The sequence below is a fragment of the Molossus molossus genome, unplaced genomic scaffold (assembly GCF_014108415.1).
Source record: "Molossus molossus isolate mMolMol1 unplaced genomic scaffold, mMolMol1.p scaffold_m16_p_5, whole genome shotgun sequence".
NCBI lineage: Eukaryota > Metazoa > Chordata > Mammalia > Chiroptera > Molossidae > Molossus > Molossus molossus.
The window spans coordinates 46,501,479-46,520,034 of NW_023425388.1; the positions used below are offsets into that span (position 1 = coordinate 46,501,479).

General features: G+C 34.2%; 1 pseudogene; it reads right to left on the reverse strand.

Moving 5' to 3' along the window:
- Positions 1-1,011: 1,011 nt before the first annotated feature.
- Positions 1,012-18,556, reverse strand: part of LOC118616930 — a 45,069-nt pseudogene continuing 27,524 nt past the window's right edge.

Consider the following 18,556-nt stretch of genomic DNA (forward strand, 5'->3'; position numbering starts at 1 on the left):
TACCACTGGAGTAGAAGAATTAGAGGCATCCCAGACTCATTGTATCATATACTCCAGTCCACTTGCAGCACAGGAAATCTTCTTTGCACTCTCTTTCCAGTTAATAGCTCCTATGTCTCAATCAAATACATTTTCCTGGTTCAATTTTTCCCAAGTTAACTTCATTTTTTTTCTTTTTAATTGTGCCCTGTGCAATTTTTTTTTTTTTTTTGAGAAATTCTTATCGAAGCTAAATCTCCACCTCTACTCCCACTATTATTATGCAGCATTATAATAACAGATTTTATTGGCTATTTCACGTTGTGCTGAAGGCACACGGGCCTTGTCTAATTGTTCATATCAAGGGCTGAGGATGGAAAAAACCTAGCCTTGTGTGGTGAACCTACAGTGGGGTGGAAAGTTGCATCATTCAAGGGATAAGCATGGCTATCAGAAGGGTTGCTGCTTCGTTTTTATCTGAATGCTTTGCAAGAACATGTGCCCAAGGCTAAACCAAAATAACATTGGTTAAACCTATATATTACACAGTTCATTATCATAAACCTTCTAGGGAATCATAGCCTAGGCAGCAGGTTGGCAAATTGGGAACAATTTCTTAGATTGTTTTTTGTGTGGTTTGAGTCGGGGAAAGGGGTGAATATCTCAGAAGATATAATAAAGAATATGCCATTTGTATAAGTTCAGGATGCCTTTTTAATAGAAAGAGTTTTATAAAAAGTTACAAAGATGTATTTATGAGAAGTAAACTATAGCTTCCTTGGAGATAGATAGATCCTCCTTCCCAGAAGCCAAAGGAGGAGCCTTTCCCAAGTCAAAGGAGGAGTCCGCAAATCTGAAAAGGGCATTCTAGGTCTCTGTGGAGTCAACATCAGTTATGAGTGATGAGATTTCAAAGTGTCCATGTATGTTGGCAGGCTCAGTCTCAGTATCCCTGGGAAAAGGGCCCGAAAGAGATTCTGGCTGCAGTGAAGACTGATTCATCAGCACAACAAAGAACTAGGAACACAGGCCTCAGGACTGTTCAGCACACTGTAGACAGTGAAGTTGCTTGCTAACAACCAGCTCCTGATGCAGATGTGATATACAGCCTCTAATGTGACCAGGTTGGCCAGCATAACATGTGTGGACTCCTCCATGTCCACGTCTTCCACTTGCATGAATGTCAAGGCAACTAGAAAAGCATCCAGAGATAACTGGTGTGTTTTGAGTGACAAATACACTTTCTTAAAAAGACTCTTATAGGTGATGATCTTCAACTTCTCAAGGATAAGGAAGATAACACAGAGAATAAAAAAGTCTCGCACTTCGTCAGAGCCACGTTCAATGCAAGGAGACTGTCTTCTCGCACAGCTTTGGCTGCTTCAGCAAACTGCGTGAGATGATACTTTTTCCAAAGCTCAGTGGTTGGCATATGACAGAACAGCATTTTTACTGTCAGTAAATATATCAGAATCATCCGATTATTCTTCAGACTCAAACAGTGACAGTGATCAAGGACAAAAGACAGGTACCCCTCAACTTGCTTAAAGTCACCATCAAACATGGCCATTCATCCAACACAGTTCCTGGATGTCACCCTCTGCGCCATGCTATAAGCATCTTCCAGGTTGGAGCTGTCAACAGCTCTGATTAGGGGTTTATACAGATGGAGTCTGTTGATCTTAAAGTAAATCTTGAATAACTGATTCACCAGAAACAGCACCCCCACTTCTTAAAATCATCTATACCAGCACAAGCATTCCTGGCACAGATGCGGAAACAGCTCATCAACAATTCAGCTGCTTTTTCCAACCTGTCCCCAGTTCTGCTTTTTCCTCCTTTATCAACTACTGATCCGCATTATTGGCAAATACTCAATGGTCAAGTGTTACTGCATACAAGACAGGCAGAGCCCACGTTTCTTCTTTGAGGGCCTGCAATGCCCGTAGGAATGATTGGGCAACGACAGTCTGGCATTTGTATGCATCTGTGAAGTCATGGTTCCCCACCCCGTAAGTGTACCTTAACTGAGCTGCCGTAAAGGGATTCCAAAACTTGTTGACATCTCTGTCCCAGAGAGGCCAACTGAAGCTGTGGTTTGGCAGCATGAGGATGCTTGCAAGACACCAGCTCCACACAGGATGCCCGGTCTCATTTGACCTCCCATAGCTGACCTTGTTTGATTGTATATCTTACCTCCTTAGAAACCGTATTCTGTGGCCCCCAGAAGGAAGATTCCCTCTGTTTCTACATCTGACTCATTCACTGATTTTCAAGAGACTTGAAAAAGCAGTGACTCTTTCATGAGTAGCAATGAATAGCTTCATGGCCCTCCTTCCCCATTCGCCTGTTCTCCCTGGACACCTAAGTTTACTTTACATACATATGTTTTTAAACATACATTTAAAAAATAGTTTGCGTTCTAACCATTGCCCAAAGTTCATTTTCTGAAAATATATATGCCCTTTGATGAGACAGCTTACTTCTAGAAATCCTAAGATATTTTTGTGAATACATACAAAGATTATGCAACAAGGATGTTCACCACAGGGTGGTTTGTGTTAACAAAAATTTAAAAATAACCTAAATGTTCATAATGGTAGTGATTAAATACATAATAGTATGTTCAATCAGTGGCATGCTTTAGGTAAAATGATACTGAAAATGTTTGTGGAAACAGTTTCATGATATATTTTTAACTGAACAAAAGTGTATGAAAGAATAGAGAACCCAAAAATAGACCCAACAAATATGCCCAACTGATTTTTGACAAAGGTGCAGAAGCAATTCAATAGGGAAAGAATGGTCTTTTCAACAAATGGAACTGGGGCAATTGAGCATCCATAAATCAAAAGATAAAATAAAATAGATAAATCTAGGCATAAACCTCACACTTCATAAAAAATTATTTCATAATGAATCATAGATTTACATGGAAAACATAGGAGAAAATTGTTAGGACTGAGGAATAGGCAAAGAGTTCTTATATAGGCAACTGCACAGATGATCCACAAAAGAAAAAATTGATAGTTTGTACTTTTTTAAATTAAAGACTTTTACTCTATGGAAAACATTATTAAGAGAATTGAAAAGACAACTTACAGACTGGGAGAAAGTATTTGCAAACCACATATCTAACAAAGGACTTGAATCTATAATATATAAAGAATTCTCAAAACTCAGCAAGAAACAAAGAATAGAAAAAGCCAAAAATCAAATTAGAAAATAGACAAAAGACGTGAAGAAACATTTCATAAACAGGCGATATATCCCTGTATGGCTCGGTGGTTGAGCATCGGCCCATACACCAAGAGGTCACCAGTTCAATTCCTGGTCAGGGCACATGCCCAGGTTGTGGGCCTGATCCCCAGTGAGGGGTATGTAGGAAGCGGCCAATTGATGTTCTCGCTCATCAATGTTTCTATCTCTCTCTCCCTCTCCTTCCCTCTCTCTAAAGTCTATAAAGAAAAATTATTTTTTAAAGAGGAGATATAGATGGCAAATATGAATTTGAAAAATTGTTCAACATCATTAGCCATTAAGGAAATGCAAATTGAACCCACAATGAGATACTACTTCATACGGAGCAGAATGGATAAATAAAAATTGATAATACCACTTGAACATCACTAGCTAGAATGTAAAATGGTACCGTCATTTTGAAAACTAGTTTTGCAGTTTCTTTAAAAAAAAACTTAAACATGCACTTAATGTACAAACCAGCAATTACATGTCTGGTCATTTATCCCAGAAAAATGAAAACTTATGTCCATACAAAAACCTGTATGTTATTGTTTATTGGTAATAGTCACAAACTGGGGGAAAAAACAAGTTTGCTTCAACGAATAAATTATTAAACAAATTGTGGTATATCTATACTGGAATATTACTCAGCAATATAAAGAAATGAAATATTGATGAATGCAACAATTTGGATAAATTTCAAGGGAATTATGCTGAATGATAGAAGCTAATCTCAAGAGGTTATGCGTGCTTGATTCCATTAATATACATTTGCAAAATGACAACGTTATAAAAATGAAGAATAGATTAATGGTTGCCAGGGGTTAGAAATAGGGTGGAAGAGGAAGGGGGAGGGGTGTGACTGAAAGAGGTAACACAAGGATCCTTGTGTTGGAATAGTTTTGAATCTTGATTGTGGTGTTGATCACATGAATCTATATGTGGTATAATTACCTAGAACTATTCACAGATACAAGCACATAAATGCGAATGAGTACGTGTAAAACTGGTGAAATCTGACTAAGGGCTGAGGATGGTACCAATATCAATGTACTGGTTTTGATATTATAATATAGTTATCTAAGATCTTACCATTGGGGAAAACTGGGTGAAAAGAATATGGTATCTCTGTGTACTATTTTGTAACATTCTGTGAATCTAATTATTTTTAAATAAAAATGTTTTTATAAAGAACTATTTTGTTGCATGTGATAACATGGATGGATTTCAAGGACATTATACTGAGTGAAAAGATTCTATCTCAAACAGTTACCTACTGTATGATTACATTTCTAGGAAGCTGTGTATTGATTAGTTGATGAAAATGTTACCAGAGACTTACAGAAACTTAACTCTGAATTTCCCCTAGCAGAAATTATTCTGTATTGGCTAATTCAGTGTTTTCAGTGACTTTGTGGAATATAACTACTATGAATAATAACAAGAGTCAACTATATATATTCCCACAAGGACAGACTTACAGAGATAGAGAACAAAGTAATAGCTGCCAAGAGAAAAGGCCGAAACGGATAGTGATGAAGGGGTAGACTATAAAGGATTTCCATAGGGAGCTTTTGTGCAATGGGATAGTTTTGTATATACATTGTGGTAGTGGTTACACAAATCTATACATGGGATCAAATTGCATGAAAGCTCACACACATACGAATGTATGTATGTGTGTGTGTACAGGTAAAACCCTGTGAATTATGAACAAGGCAGAATATAGTTAGCAGTATTGCACAAATGTTAATTTCCTGCTTTAGATACTGTACTATATTTATGTAAAACTGGGGGAAGGAGGGGAAAGGAAAATGTTGGGGTGGAAGGTACTGAATAAGTACTATTTTTGCAGCTTCCTATAGTTTATAATTATTTCCAAATTTTAAAAGTCTACATGACAATATGTATAATACAACCACATATGTATTATTTTAAATTAATATCTACAACTTAAAATTTCAAGCGTTAATTGTTGAACAGTATAAGAGTTTAGGAAGAACTACCATAATCATCTGGGATGATATCATTGTGTGGGATGATAGGGGCAAAGTATCTTAATTTAGATTTAGACTTGACTAAATTTAGCCTGAATTTAGATTGAAATTTGATTAATATAGACATCATTTTTAATGTACATAAATTTAACTCATAGTGTTAGTGTTTTTCTATAAATCTGAGAATCAACTGTAAATATTTGATAGTTTACCTTCATATAATATTTAGTTAATTTGAAATATTAAAAGTTTATATATCCAGCAGATTATCTTATGTTTCTAATTAAAAATATTATAGATTATAAATGATTTAAAATTTTAATTTTGAGTTGAAAGTAAAATAATTTTATTAAGATTATAAATGTTATTGGAATGTTTAAAAAAAAGTAAGATTCATCATGTTTAAAAGTTTAATATAATAGCCCAGCCGGTGTGGCTCAGTGGATTGAGTGTCATCCTGTGGACTGAGAGGTCACTGGTTCGATTCCTAATCAGGTATGAGATTCATGACATCCTGAGTGTAAGGGGGGAAATAAGGTGGTCTTGCTATTTTTCAATTTTATTTTCCTGTGCCTTACCTTCCTCTGATAAATGTAGCTCTCACATTATATTTATGTTTGGAGCCACCTTAAATCCTTTGTGAAAAGTGTTCCTTTCCCCTCCACCATGACTAGACACCAAAGGAGAGAGCCCCTCCCTCCCTCGCTTGGCAGTGGACAGATCTTCTGAGGTTTCTGAGAGCCCATACTACCAGAAGAAGACCCATAGAATTCTGTTTAGAGGGAAATCCAGTAAAGAAGTGGCAGCTGGAATCTTCTAATGTGTTCAGCACTTGATTCAAGTGACTATTAGCTGCTCCGTGTAAAGCTCACAGTAAATTCTTAATCCTCAACCTGATTTCACCTGTCATCCGGCTGTTTTCTGCTTAGGGAATTAAACCTGATGTTTGTGACTAACTAAGCAAAATACAATTAGGAAGAAAATTTGTATTTTCAAGGAGGTGTGTGATACATTTCAAAAATAAGTGAGTGGCCTGGCTGGTGTAGCTCAGTGGTTGAGTGTTGACCCATGCACCAAGAGGTCGCCGGTTCAATTCTCAGTCAGGACACATGCCAGGCTGTGGGCCTCATCCCCAGTGGAGGGCACGCAGGAGGCGGCCAATCAATGTTCTCTCATCAATGTTTCTATCTTTCTCCCTCTTCTTTCCTCTCTCTCTCTCTCTAAAAATAATAATAAAAAAAAGGTAAGATTATACCCTGATATTTTTGGTTCAATTCTAGCAGTTAACTATAACATATTGCTAGGTTATTGTTCAGATCTTTTTTCCCATTGCAAATTGCTATCATTAAGAGATAAAACTCATATTTCCTAAACTTTAAGAACAACAAAAAAAAACATATGCAAATAAGTATAAAAATATTGTCTGTGATTTTGAGTGGGATTAGAATATGTGTGTACTGTGTATGGTTTTAAAATCCTTCTATGTGGTCAAAATGCTTTCAAAAGAAAAAGAATAACTGGTGCCTCTTGTTCAGGCTGGAAAGTATTGCGATCGCACTGAAAAGCGTGGCCACTCTTGAAGTTTAGTTTTTTACTTCCTTTATTTGAGTATAAAGCAAAAAAAGAGGTTTCACAAAGATATCCTAATAGAAGCTTTTGAATGATGTGCAGAGATAGCATTGAGGTGAATGGAGTCCATCAAGATTTGTCAGAAGTATGAAATAATTATCGAAAGAATTCCATTAGAGACGAAAGCTACCTAGACTAATAGAGACAGAAAAGGCTGACCCCTTCTGGTTCTTAACTTTCTCTAATGGATGGCCTTAAGTTGAAATCAAGACTCTACTGGATCATTGATTCTTAAAAGAAAAATATTGAGTATAGTGGTAGATAAGCAAAAGCTGATAGATTCATCTTTTAGTTAAAGCTTGGGATGAAAAGTATTTTTATTACATGCTGGGATTTTTTGAGCTTATAGGAATAGAAGCTAAATAGTTGGATATATTCTCCTAAAGTAAATATTAGTTTTAACAAAGAAAACAAAGGCCACCCTTAGCAAGTACAACATCAACTCAACGAAAAGAAATCTGCAGATTTTTGAAAGCTAGCTGCCATTGTACTTTACTTGTTAGGTAAAGCAGAGTGTTCTTTGGCTAGTAGTAACTGACAGGTGTCAAATTCTGCACTTTGCTCTAGAGGGGTCATGAAAGTGCTTCTCCCACACAAAGTCTTGGCGGTATATTTTGCAATGTACACTTCAGTAGCCAAGATATATGCACATACACACATGCACACAAACCTAGCTTGAATAAAATGGGTCAAATATCTGAAATTATCTAAAATTCCCTGTTTGCTGAAAGCAGCAACTAATGGCTTTGCCTCTAGCTGCAGAGCTCTTCGCCGCAGCTGGCTAGAGGTGCTCTGAGTATCAGATCGGTAATTAACTGGTCTGTTGTGGGGCGAGTTCTAATAATAAATAAAGGTACAGCCATTGTCTGAGCGTAGGATCGGCTGAAGTCAAAGATGTCAAGGAGAGATGTGAAACTGTGGATGAGGCATTTTGGTTGTCATTTTGGTTAATATTAGGCTACTCCTGATAAGCAAGATGGGCTGGAGTGACCAGTAATATGAAAGTGGAAATAAAGAAGTGATTTTAAAATTTCAAACATGGCACTAGGATGAATTTTAAAATGCTGTATCATATAAGCACAAATTTCAGTATACTCAATATACTGGTTAAAAACTAAACCATTAATAAATTGTATCAGTACTCAAATTAATATTCTGAGATAATATAGGGAAGCCAAGAATATAGTTAATGAATCTCCTTTCTTGAGAATCATATACAATTGATGTAATTTTACAATGAAGATAATAATTTTATAATAATGACTCAGCAGGTTCCTCTACATTTCTATTAAGATTTTCTCATTTATCTCACTGAAAACTAAAAATATTTTAAAATTATCAAATTAAGTTATTTAATCAGTCTATAAATATTGAATAAATCAGTATACATACAAACATATATAAGATGGAGTGTGATCATGTATGATCAAAGTTTTTTTACTAAAATAAAATGTTTTATGAAATGTAAAATAATTTCTTTTAAATAAAATATGGTCCTAAATGTTACTCTGAGTTCTTCAGCTTCATAGTAACTTTTGCCTCATCATGTGCCTGTATGATAATATTTGTATAATTATACTTTCAAAACAAGCATTCATAGTATACATTTTCTCAACTTCCTCCACAATTCTATGAAGAAGGTGGGGCAAATATCATTTGCTCCGTTCTACAGAAGAGAATACTGAGACATAGAAGGTTTAAGGAAGTGATTTACCCAAAGCCACACAACAACAAAGTGGCAGAATCTGGAATCGAATCTGTCCTCTGATGACTTCAACATGTGGGGCGTGGGTAAGGGTGTCGGTGCAGGTAGGGCATGTGGTTATTGTCATTACTCCTCATAGTTGAAGGTGCTCATGTGGCTTTGTGATAGAGTGATCTGCTCAGTGATGGGAGAGGGGAGAAGGAAGAAGAGAGAAAAGAAAAGAAATATATATATGTATCTATCTCCAGTTCCCACAGTTCCTGTTTGGTAAATGCTTGACTGTTTGCTGTTAAGATGTTCTTGTGTTTTGTGTCTCACTTGTATGCCTTCCAGACTACATGACACATTTATTCAAAAAGAGAAACTGTATCACAAAAAAATGGAAATTGTTATCCAAGTCAGTGGCAGCTAATGGAAACTAAGCTATTTGCAAGAGAGCATCACCACAATTATGGCCTTTGGAGCATGCCATGGGTTGAAATCAAACTAGAATGGAGGATACCAGGACTTGACAGTATTAAGAAGTTTATTTATCAAAGCTATTGGAATAATACATTATAATTTATTTTCTTAAAAATATCTTTTATATCTGACTCATGAATAGGAAATATCTTCTATACTGTGCTCTACTATCTAGGAATGTCTGCATAGACGTTTAAGTGTGGAGAGTATGAATATTTCCTGATTCCATATAGTAGAATTTTATATTTACAGATTTACTGTGTCTTAATAGGCTAGAGTACTTTGTAATTACCTCTGAGGAATGTCTTGAGAGGTAAATAAATCAATGATTATGAAGTGTCTTCTATATATTTGACCCTTGCCATGAGGGCATGAACCGAACTAAGTGCCCAGTAACTTATCTCTGTCATTGGACAGAGTTCATACGTTGAGGCTTTATCAAAGATCTTAGGATATGGATAAGAAAAATATTGAAATGCCTACTCAGTTCCCTGTTTTATAATGAAAAAATTTTTTGAAAGAATTGTTTAGTGCTCAATAGTTATAAATAAGGTCCTTTCCTCCCCCTCTCCCCTTGACCACCAAATAATTTTACAGCTATAATTTGCTTGCAAGGCAAACTCTAATCGAGTCAGAATATTTAAATATTACATGCTTCATTTGTTGACAGAACTGATCAAGTCCAAATGTTATTTCTGGTTTTGCAGACATCACTGATGAATAATTTGGTAAGAAGAACATTTGAGTATGAATGTCCTGGAAATGCTGAAATGTTTTAATATGTATCAAAATATAAATACCAGTTATTAAGCATTTAAATTACACTCTGGGGTAAAAACAAAAAAACAAAAAACAAAAAAACCCAACTTAGTTCTTCTCTAATATGTGTTTCAGGTTTCCAAGTAACTGTAATATGCTGAATGGATAGCCCAGCTGGAGTAAGTAGGTCCAAAGTGATTAAAATATGCAGAGCAATAGACCTACCAATAAGAAGCTCTTTATTTTTTAATATGAAGGGGGTTGGGATTTCCCAGAACTGTAAGGGGTGATGATACAGATTATAGATTCTGATAGTCCAAATGTCATTTCAATCAATAAATAACAATATTAATGTAGTAAATTAAACCAGCTAACCTTATGGGTTAACTTTAGGATACAGAGTTATATATATGCTACATAGTAAGAAAGAAGACAAACCATTTGGCTTTTTGATGAACTTAACACTATCAGAATATTTTTATGGCCAAGTGTTTAAAAATACTGACATGTGCCCTGCCGGTGTGGCTTCGTGGTTGAGCATTAACCCATGCACCAAGAGGTCTCCAGTTTGATTCCTGGTCAGGGCACATGCCCATGTTATGGACCCAATCCCCAGTGGAGGGCATGCAGGAGGCGGCCAATCGATGTTCTCTCTCATCAATGTTTCTATCTCTCTCTCCCTCTCCCTTTCTCTCTCTCTAAAAATCAATAATAAAAAAAATATATACTGACATGTTATTGGATTCCATTGCCATTAAATATAACCAGGCCTATTGAGAATATTTTAAAAATGTCCAATTGAAAAACTCTTAGAGAAAATTCTCCTACTTCGTCAACTCCTCTTGATATATGGTTCAAGGGGCAAGCAGAGAAAGAAAAGAAGGAAAGTTTATTTAAGTTCAGATTAATAATAAAAATTTTTGAATTGAGTTTGCATCCCTTTCAAATAGAAAAAAAAGTTCCTGTTTTTTATATTTTACATGACGAGAAAGAAAAAAATGTCTTAATATTATCAAAGATTTAGCTGGTTCAGAGGTCTAAAGAAAGAGCTCATCCTCAAGTTAATAGCTTTACTGGAAATATCTTTAACTGAAAAAGTTTTAAATGCGATTTACATGGAACAAATCAGTTTTAGGTTTCAACATACATTTCAATCTGAAGCAGTTTGCAAAATCCAGCTACACATATCAGCAAAACACTTCATTTGCTTTAGATAAGCATGTGCTTTTGCAAATGAATGTTGCTTCAGAGTGGGAAAAGAGCATCAATTTTCACTTAGAAGTTTGCTTTCTTGTCATTGCACAGTCCTTTTTTATTTATTGTTGTTTTCACCTTGATTAAATAATTAACTTTCTTTAGATTCTGTATGTTAGTGATCAGTTCCTGCCTCTCTCCAAAATCTACCTCTTGTCTGTTAAGGGTCTGCTTGGTTGAAGTTATGTAAACTCAACAGACAGTTAACTAAATATATTTTTCATTCCTCAGCTTTTCTTTTGAGCAAATAGATAAACAGTTAACATTTGTTTTTCTTTATATTTGTCTTTTGAGAGAATCAGTCAAATAATGTGTGTTTAACAGGAGATTGGAGGAAAATGCCTTATTTATAACTATTGTGGACTAAAATATTTTTGTTTTGTGTGAACAAAGATATAGGTTACATAAATATCAACATGAAAATAATTTGAAGTTTTATTTCAAAATGTAGCTATATGGAGATTGAGACTGTCATTATGCTGATAAGAAAATAAATGAAGTATTTCCCATGATAGATGAAAATCTTGAGCAAGATGTTAAATTTCTGACTTTTTTTCAATTATAAACATTAGCATTTGGTACATAGATGTTGGCCAGGCTACTCTAAAACAAAACAAAACAAAACAAAAACAATGGATACTTTCCTCCTAATTTTCCAATGAGATGTCCAATGGAGGATTATATTCTGCATCTCAGGAGGACTCAAACACCGGAAATCCATTTGGTTTGGTGCAAATTGAAGCCAATAAACTAAAAAAAAAATGTTCCCCACTTGCTTTCAAACTCGTAAGTCTCTAGTGTTTCACCATTGTTTGATACATTTAAACATTTTGTTACATATTTAAATTGCTGATGGCCCATTGAGTCATTTTCTTTATAGGACATCACCCACTGTTTGAAAATTATCCATGATCCACATGAACTTGGGACAAACAGCTATATGTGTGGGAGATTTAGAGTAAGGAAATTCTCATCTTTTGTTGCAGAAGCTACTGCTTCTGTCTTACTTCATTCACTTGATTTAATACCAAAAAACTGACCCCCCACCCCCGTGCATGGTTTTCATGCCTGTTTTGTACATCTAGCAAGTCACAGGTAATGTCTTAAATTAATATTTAATATCAGATCTGGTCATAGCTCCCCATCAAAAATAAAATCATTATATTTTAAAAGTCATTCTTGAAAAATAGCCAGAATAATAAAAACAAATTTTTAGACTGATAAACATTTTTAGGATGAACATTTGCTAAGCCAGCAGAATAACAAGACTAATTTGTTTACTTACTGACATATAGCAGTAAGGAATATTATAGAATTTCAAAATTTAATCCTAAAGATGATTTATTTTAACACCTCTATTTATACATGGAAAACAACCAAAAACTCCTAGAATTCAGTGCCTTGCCTAAAATTATAAAAGTGACCGAGAAAGTTATCTATTCACTATTCAACAAATAATGTTGGATAATCTAATATATATTGAATATGATGAAAGATCCCAGATGAAAAAGATCCAGACCATATTTGATACTCATAAGAAATTTATAGAACAGTAGAGGAGAAAGATACCTGGAAATAACTACACTAAAAAGAGAATATGATTTTTATCATAAGAGTGATAAAAGTAATAGGAATTACGGGATTTGGGAGAAAAGTAAGGTTTAGAACTCAAATGTTTGTTCGTTTTTTCCCTTGGTTTGTCTCTATTCCCACTAGAGTGTAAACTCCATGAAAGCAAGGATTTCCCATGCCTGATAAAGTGTTTGAAATACAGTAAATGCTCAGTGAATGAACAAATGAATGTTCTTTCCATACTATGATGCTGCCTCTTAAAAGTAGCACATGTGTATGTTTCTCCTAGAAAGCATTTATCTTCTTCACAATGATTAGGTCTGCTCTCTCACTGACAATCTTGTGTTTAATACTATTCTGCCAGAGTATATTTCTATTTTACTCTATTTAAGTAATAAAGTAAAAAACTCTCATATTTGTCTTTCAACTTCAAGTATGCAGTTTGCAAATCATGAATTTTAAATTACAGAATTAGAAACATGGACAAAGCGCATGTCATTGTTTTTAACGTATTCTGAGCACGTATAGCACATGTCTTGCAACTAGGAAGATGGCTTTTTTCATATAATAACACTTGAAAAAAATTTTGGCCACTTTCCATTATGAAACTTTGGCTTCTAGGATACAGATTACTATTTAAACCCTCACATACACATAATCACAATTAAAGAACTTGGGAACATTTCTAATAAAAACAAAAGGTGGACATTTTTGTATGACCATACAAAAAAAGAAAAATCCTGATGCTTTAAACTACAGTCCTTCTGGCTTAGAGTGAGGAGAAAGAGCAAAATGGAATGTTACCTCTAGGTCATGCATTTCAAGTCCTTTTAAAAAAGGACTGGAATGACTTAAAAGTGTGACAACCTGTTTGGGTCTCCATATGTAAAACAAAATGAAGAGAAAAAAAATCATGTCTATTTCAGGCACAGGTGCTTGTTCTAGCCAGAATTCTTCAGATAGTTTTCTTTGATTTTTTTTATTTACTCTTGTGTGAATATAATTTGATTTTTAAATTTGTTTAGAAATTTTTATGAAAACCATTCATTTTACATATCATATTCTTATTGAAGAATATAAAAAGTATTTCTTGCAAAAAAAAATATGTCAAATGGGGCAATACTAAGTCAGTATTTTGGATAGTTTCATATAATATGTTATTTACACTAAATAAAAATATATAGATAATACCTTCTTTTTACTTTTCTTGGATAATAGTCGATTATAAGAATATGTTAAAAGTTGGGGGCCATTAGCTAGATTTTATCTCTAAATTATAAAATGCAATAACATGTATAATATATTATAATCAAATTGGAATTCCAGACATATCTGATCATTTGATAGAAAATAATTTTTCTTGTCTTTACCCAGAAAGGGGAGAAAGCATTAATTTAAATATAGGGAAGAGTTAATTTGGATAATTATAGATCTCTTTGGTGTTCATATGTTGTAGTTTACTTGAATAACATGAGTATTTGGATTTAAATGTAAGAAATGTCATATACAAACATCTATAGAAAAACTGACTAAAAATAAAGAAATTAAATTGAGGAAATAATAGAGATGATGTTTTATTTTGAGAAATGCACATTTTAAAATTATTCAGAGAAATCTATGTTTTGAAAAGTACTCCAGCACTTTTTCACAATTTTACTGTTTAAGTAAACAGATTAAAATTTTAAAATATTAAGTATATGTGGCCATCAGAGTCGTCCTATGTCATAAAATATAAAAGTAATTTGATTCATTATGTACTTTAAAATATCCTAATCATAATTATAAGATTTTTTAAAATCATAGATTTAGTTAATTATAAATTATTATTACAACATGGAAAGAAGTGATAAAGTCTCCTAGTGCCAGCAAAACTGTTTAAAAAAACAAAAAACAAAAAACCACTACCAGTGTAATGCCAAAGTAAGTGTTCTTAGCAGTGGAGTTAAATATTTTAAATTACGCTGGTTTGTGACTCAGTATTTAGCCTATGCAGTCTAGGAATTGTGCAATAAGTAAAAATTGTATGACAAAAAACAATTTCTAACTAATATCATGGAAATAAGTGTTTAACATTTTATAATTTTGCAAAGAATAGGCCACAAAATATATCTTCTGGTTACAAAACAAAAGTCTAATAAATGTACCTCTGCCTGGCTGACTTTGAAGTCCTTATACATGAGCAACGCATTTTGCATTTTTTGGTCATTTCCCCAAGTGCCTTTCAGTTGTAACAATCTGAGTTCAGTTTCCTAAGAAGCCCCTCTTTCTCATTTGTCACATCTAAGAGGTTAGAGAGTATGTTTAAACAGATATATTTTCTTTTCGTCTAACCTTGTCTGGAAGATATAGGAAAACTAATTTGCCTTATTTACATATGGCACAATCTATCCAGTATTCAAGGGTTTGTCAGAGACAGGAACCTTGTGCATTTCCATGGTAACCGATGGCATGCTGACAGTATCTGGCTTGTTGCAGCTTCGTCTAGGCAGGCCGGCAATTAATCAGCCATCTACATGCACAAAATTCTTTGTGAGTGAACGGCAGCGCGCCTTCGTAGTGCTGTCTGTGCTTTTACAGTTTTGTATTCCTGCCGGGCAAAGTACTTTTTTGTCTCTTCTATTCATTTTCCATAGCTCCCCAAAACGTGCTAGAAAAGAGTATGAGGGGGTGGGGAAAAGAGAAATACATCTACCTGTAATTTCAAAATGACATTATTTCTTCCTAGCATCAAATATGCCAGGTTGTGTTTCTTCCTTTTATTCCATGCCTCATAGTGGGTTTGCCTTTTATTTTATTTTTTTCTGAGTTCTCTTGGATTTGTGTTACAGAGTCCCTTAGTCTGTGTCTCAAGGTCCTTTATTGTTGGTGCAAGTAGGACATACCTACTGAAGCAGGTCTGTGCATAAATCATGGCTGGACCTGTGTCGGGCGGCGTGGAGCCTACAAGTCCTGTCGCATTCTTTGTCTAGTTCCATCCTCTCAGCTACGTGGAATGGAGGTTATTCCCATTTTGCAGACTGACATGCAAGCAATTCAATGATTCGGCCTGCTTTCCATGACAAGTTTGGGAAAGAATGTGTCAGGGTTCTTGCCACTGTGCCAATGCCGACGCGAGACAGCAGAGTTCCCCTTCACGTATAGGCAGGTTTTAGGTACAGGAGTCACTATTATTTTACTTCACTATCCTGGAGTTTCCTTCCTCAATAAATAGTACCATTTAATTTATTCATTTGGAACCTTACATTGCCTAGGATCTGTATAAGAGCTTAAGGAAGGTAAAAGTTTGGGCCTCGCCTTAGGTGGTTTTTAGAAAGCTGTGTTTGGATTTTGCCTACAACCCTAACTAATGTCATGTCTGGGGAAGTTGCTTACCTTCTTTCTCTGTAAAATGAAGAGAATGGATTCAGTTCTCTTGAAGGGTCCACTCAGCACTGAAATTCTATGGTTGTTCAAATTCTCTAAAACATTATTTTAGAGAGTTGTAGGTGAAAATTAAGATCCATAATTCATTCAGTCTTTTGTCCTTCAAAGATGACAGAATGATTTGCATGGAATTGAATTGAATAGAATTATTTTTCAAAAAGGAAAAAGAAAGATTTGACAGCTGGATAGCTGACAAATCTCAGACGGTCAGAGTTCACTAGAATCAGATTTGGACATTAGCTTTTCCACAAAATCCACGCAGCAAAAATTTGGTTGCTTTGAAAAATCAGGTTTAAGCAAAATATCTAAAGAAAATGACTTGTTTATAGGGACCCAGAAGTATTAAATTTCTAAAAATGTTCATGCATTAAAAGACAAGTTTTTGTTGGGAGAGTTAGAATAAACAAACAAACCCCCTAAAACTGGCAACAAAAGTGTTTATTCAGAGACTGGAGGAAATTCAAGTAAAATACATGTAATTTTTAATATTTTCTATAAATCTAACACCATTTTATTAGTTTAGGAATAGATAATTATATAAATGCACATTATGTATGACTATCTTTTTAATAAGTTCATTACTTTTATTAAATGTATTCCTTCAAGGAAAAATTACTTATACAATTTTTCTTTAAAATTAAAAACTTTTGCCGGGCCGGCAAATGGGATTTACTTTCAAACCGAGGTCACATTTTTATTTTTAAAAGTTTTTAATTTTATTTTTAATTTTTTTAGATAATATAAAATAAGGATGCTCTTTTGTGCAAAAACTTTCCCACTGTCTCTTTCAATTCTATTTTATTTGTTTTGTGAATGACAAAATCTCCAGTATAAATGTTTTCTCTAATTTTGTCTTTCTGTGAAAAAAAAGTTGAAGTGTTCGCACAAAGCTTCTGTTTTATGTGAACTAATGATTGTCCATCCTTTGTAGGTGCTACAAACAGAAGAGTTTCATTTATTCTTCCATACTCAGTTTCTCTTGCTCTTTTTTGTGCCAACTCCAAATAGTACACTCAATAGTATACCCTCTAACAGTTTAATTCATCCTGTTTCCATCAGAGTTCAATGAATTACAGTGGTATTCATTTGTCAGAATAGAATGTTGTTGTTCTTATAATTAAGACCTATGTTTATATAGGAAGTATATCTATTTTTTAGTATAGTATAGCTCATAATCTGTGGTCTCTGTCATTTTTATGCTATTTTAGAAAAATCAGTCAAAAACCTTCTCCACGTGTATGTTATCGTAAACTTTTTCTTATTTGTTTTTGTTCATCTTTACCCAAGGTTATTTTTTCCATTGGTTTTTAGAGAGATTGGGTGGGGAGGAATGGGAGGAGAGAGAGAGAGAAACATCAATGTGAGAGAGGCACATCCATTGGTTGTCTCCCACATGTGCCCTGACTGGGGCCAGGGATAGAACCTGTAACCCAGGTACATGACCTTGACCAGAAATCAAAACCGAGATCTTGGTATACAGGCCATCACACCAGCCACTGAGTCACACTGGCAGGGCCTGTGAGCTTTTGTATGTTCTCCCTCAAAGTTCTATTTCATATTGTCTTTTATTAAGGAGAGATTCAATCACATTATTCCTTTAGTCATTTATCGTGCATTTATTTAGTTCCATTACTTGGGTTTTTGGAAATACACCAACACCACTAACACTACCCCGCCCAATAATAAAAAGTAAGGAAAATCTTCTCCATGGTGGAAATTATTTTCATCGGTAACTAATTTGGATTTAACAAATTTGAACTCATATAGAAATAGATTAGTTTTATATATAACTTTATATATAGCTTTTCTTTTTACTTCCTAGGCTAAAAATGAGGATAATATTACTTAATTCAGAATTTTGTTAGGATTAAATGAAGCATGTAAACCATTTTGCTGATTTCATACACTAAAAAATGGTGGAAATATGAGGTATCTAAAACAGTCAAATTCATAGAAACAGAAAGTAACATGGTGATTACTAGGGGCTGGGGGAATAGGGAATGCCTGCTTCATGGGTACAAAGTCTCCTTTGGGGGTGATGAAAATGGTTTTGAACTAGACAGAGGCGATGGATGTACAACATTGTGTGTGTACTGAAAACCATATTCTATACTTTAAATAAGTAAATTTATGTTACTTAAATGTCTCAATGCAGTTATTTTTTTTAAAGTTAACATTAAAACTTGGAAAATTTTGCAAAAAATTTCAGATTGACTTCTTTTGGAAAAGTCCTTTGATTTGACACCATCAACCGTGGGGTAGATTTTAAGTTTTATAAGATGAGAAAGTGCTAGAGATGTTTCACAACCTTGTGAATATACTTAACACTAGTGAACTGTACACTTAAAAATAGTTAAGATGGTAAATATCATGTTATATATATTTTAGTATAATGAAATTATATAGTAGAAGTAGTTTTTTTAATGATGGAAATATTTGATAATGTTGTTATTAGTATTTTTCTTATGATTATCACTGTCACTGTTCTTATTAGCTTGGTAGTCCTTAACTTATTGCCATATAGAAAACCTTG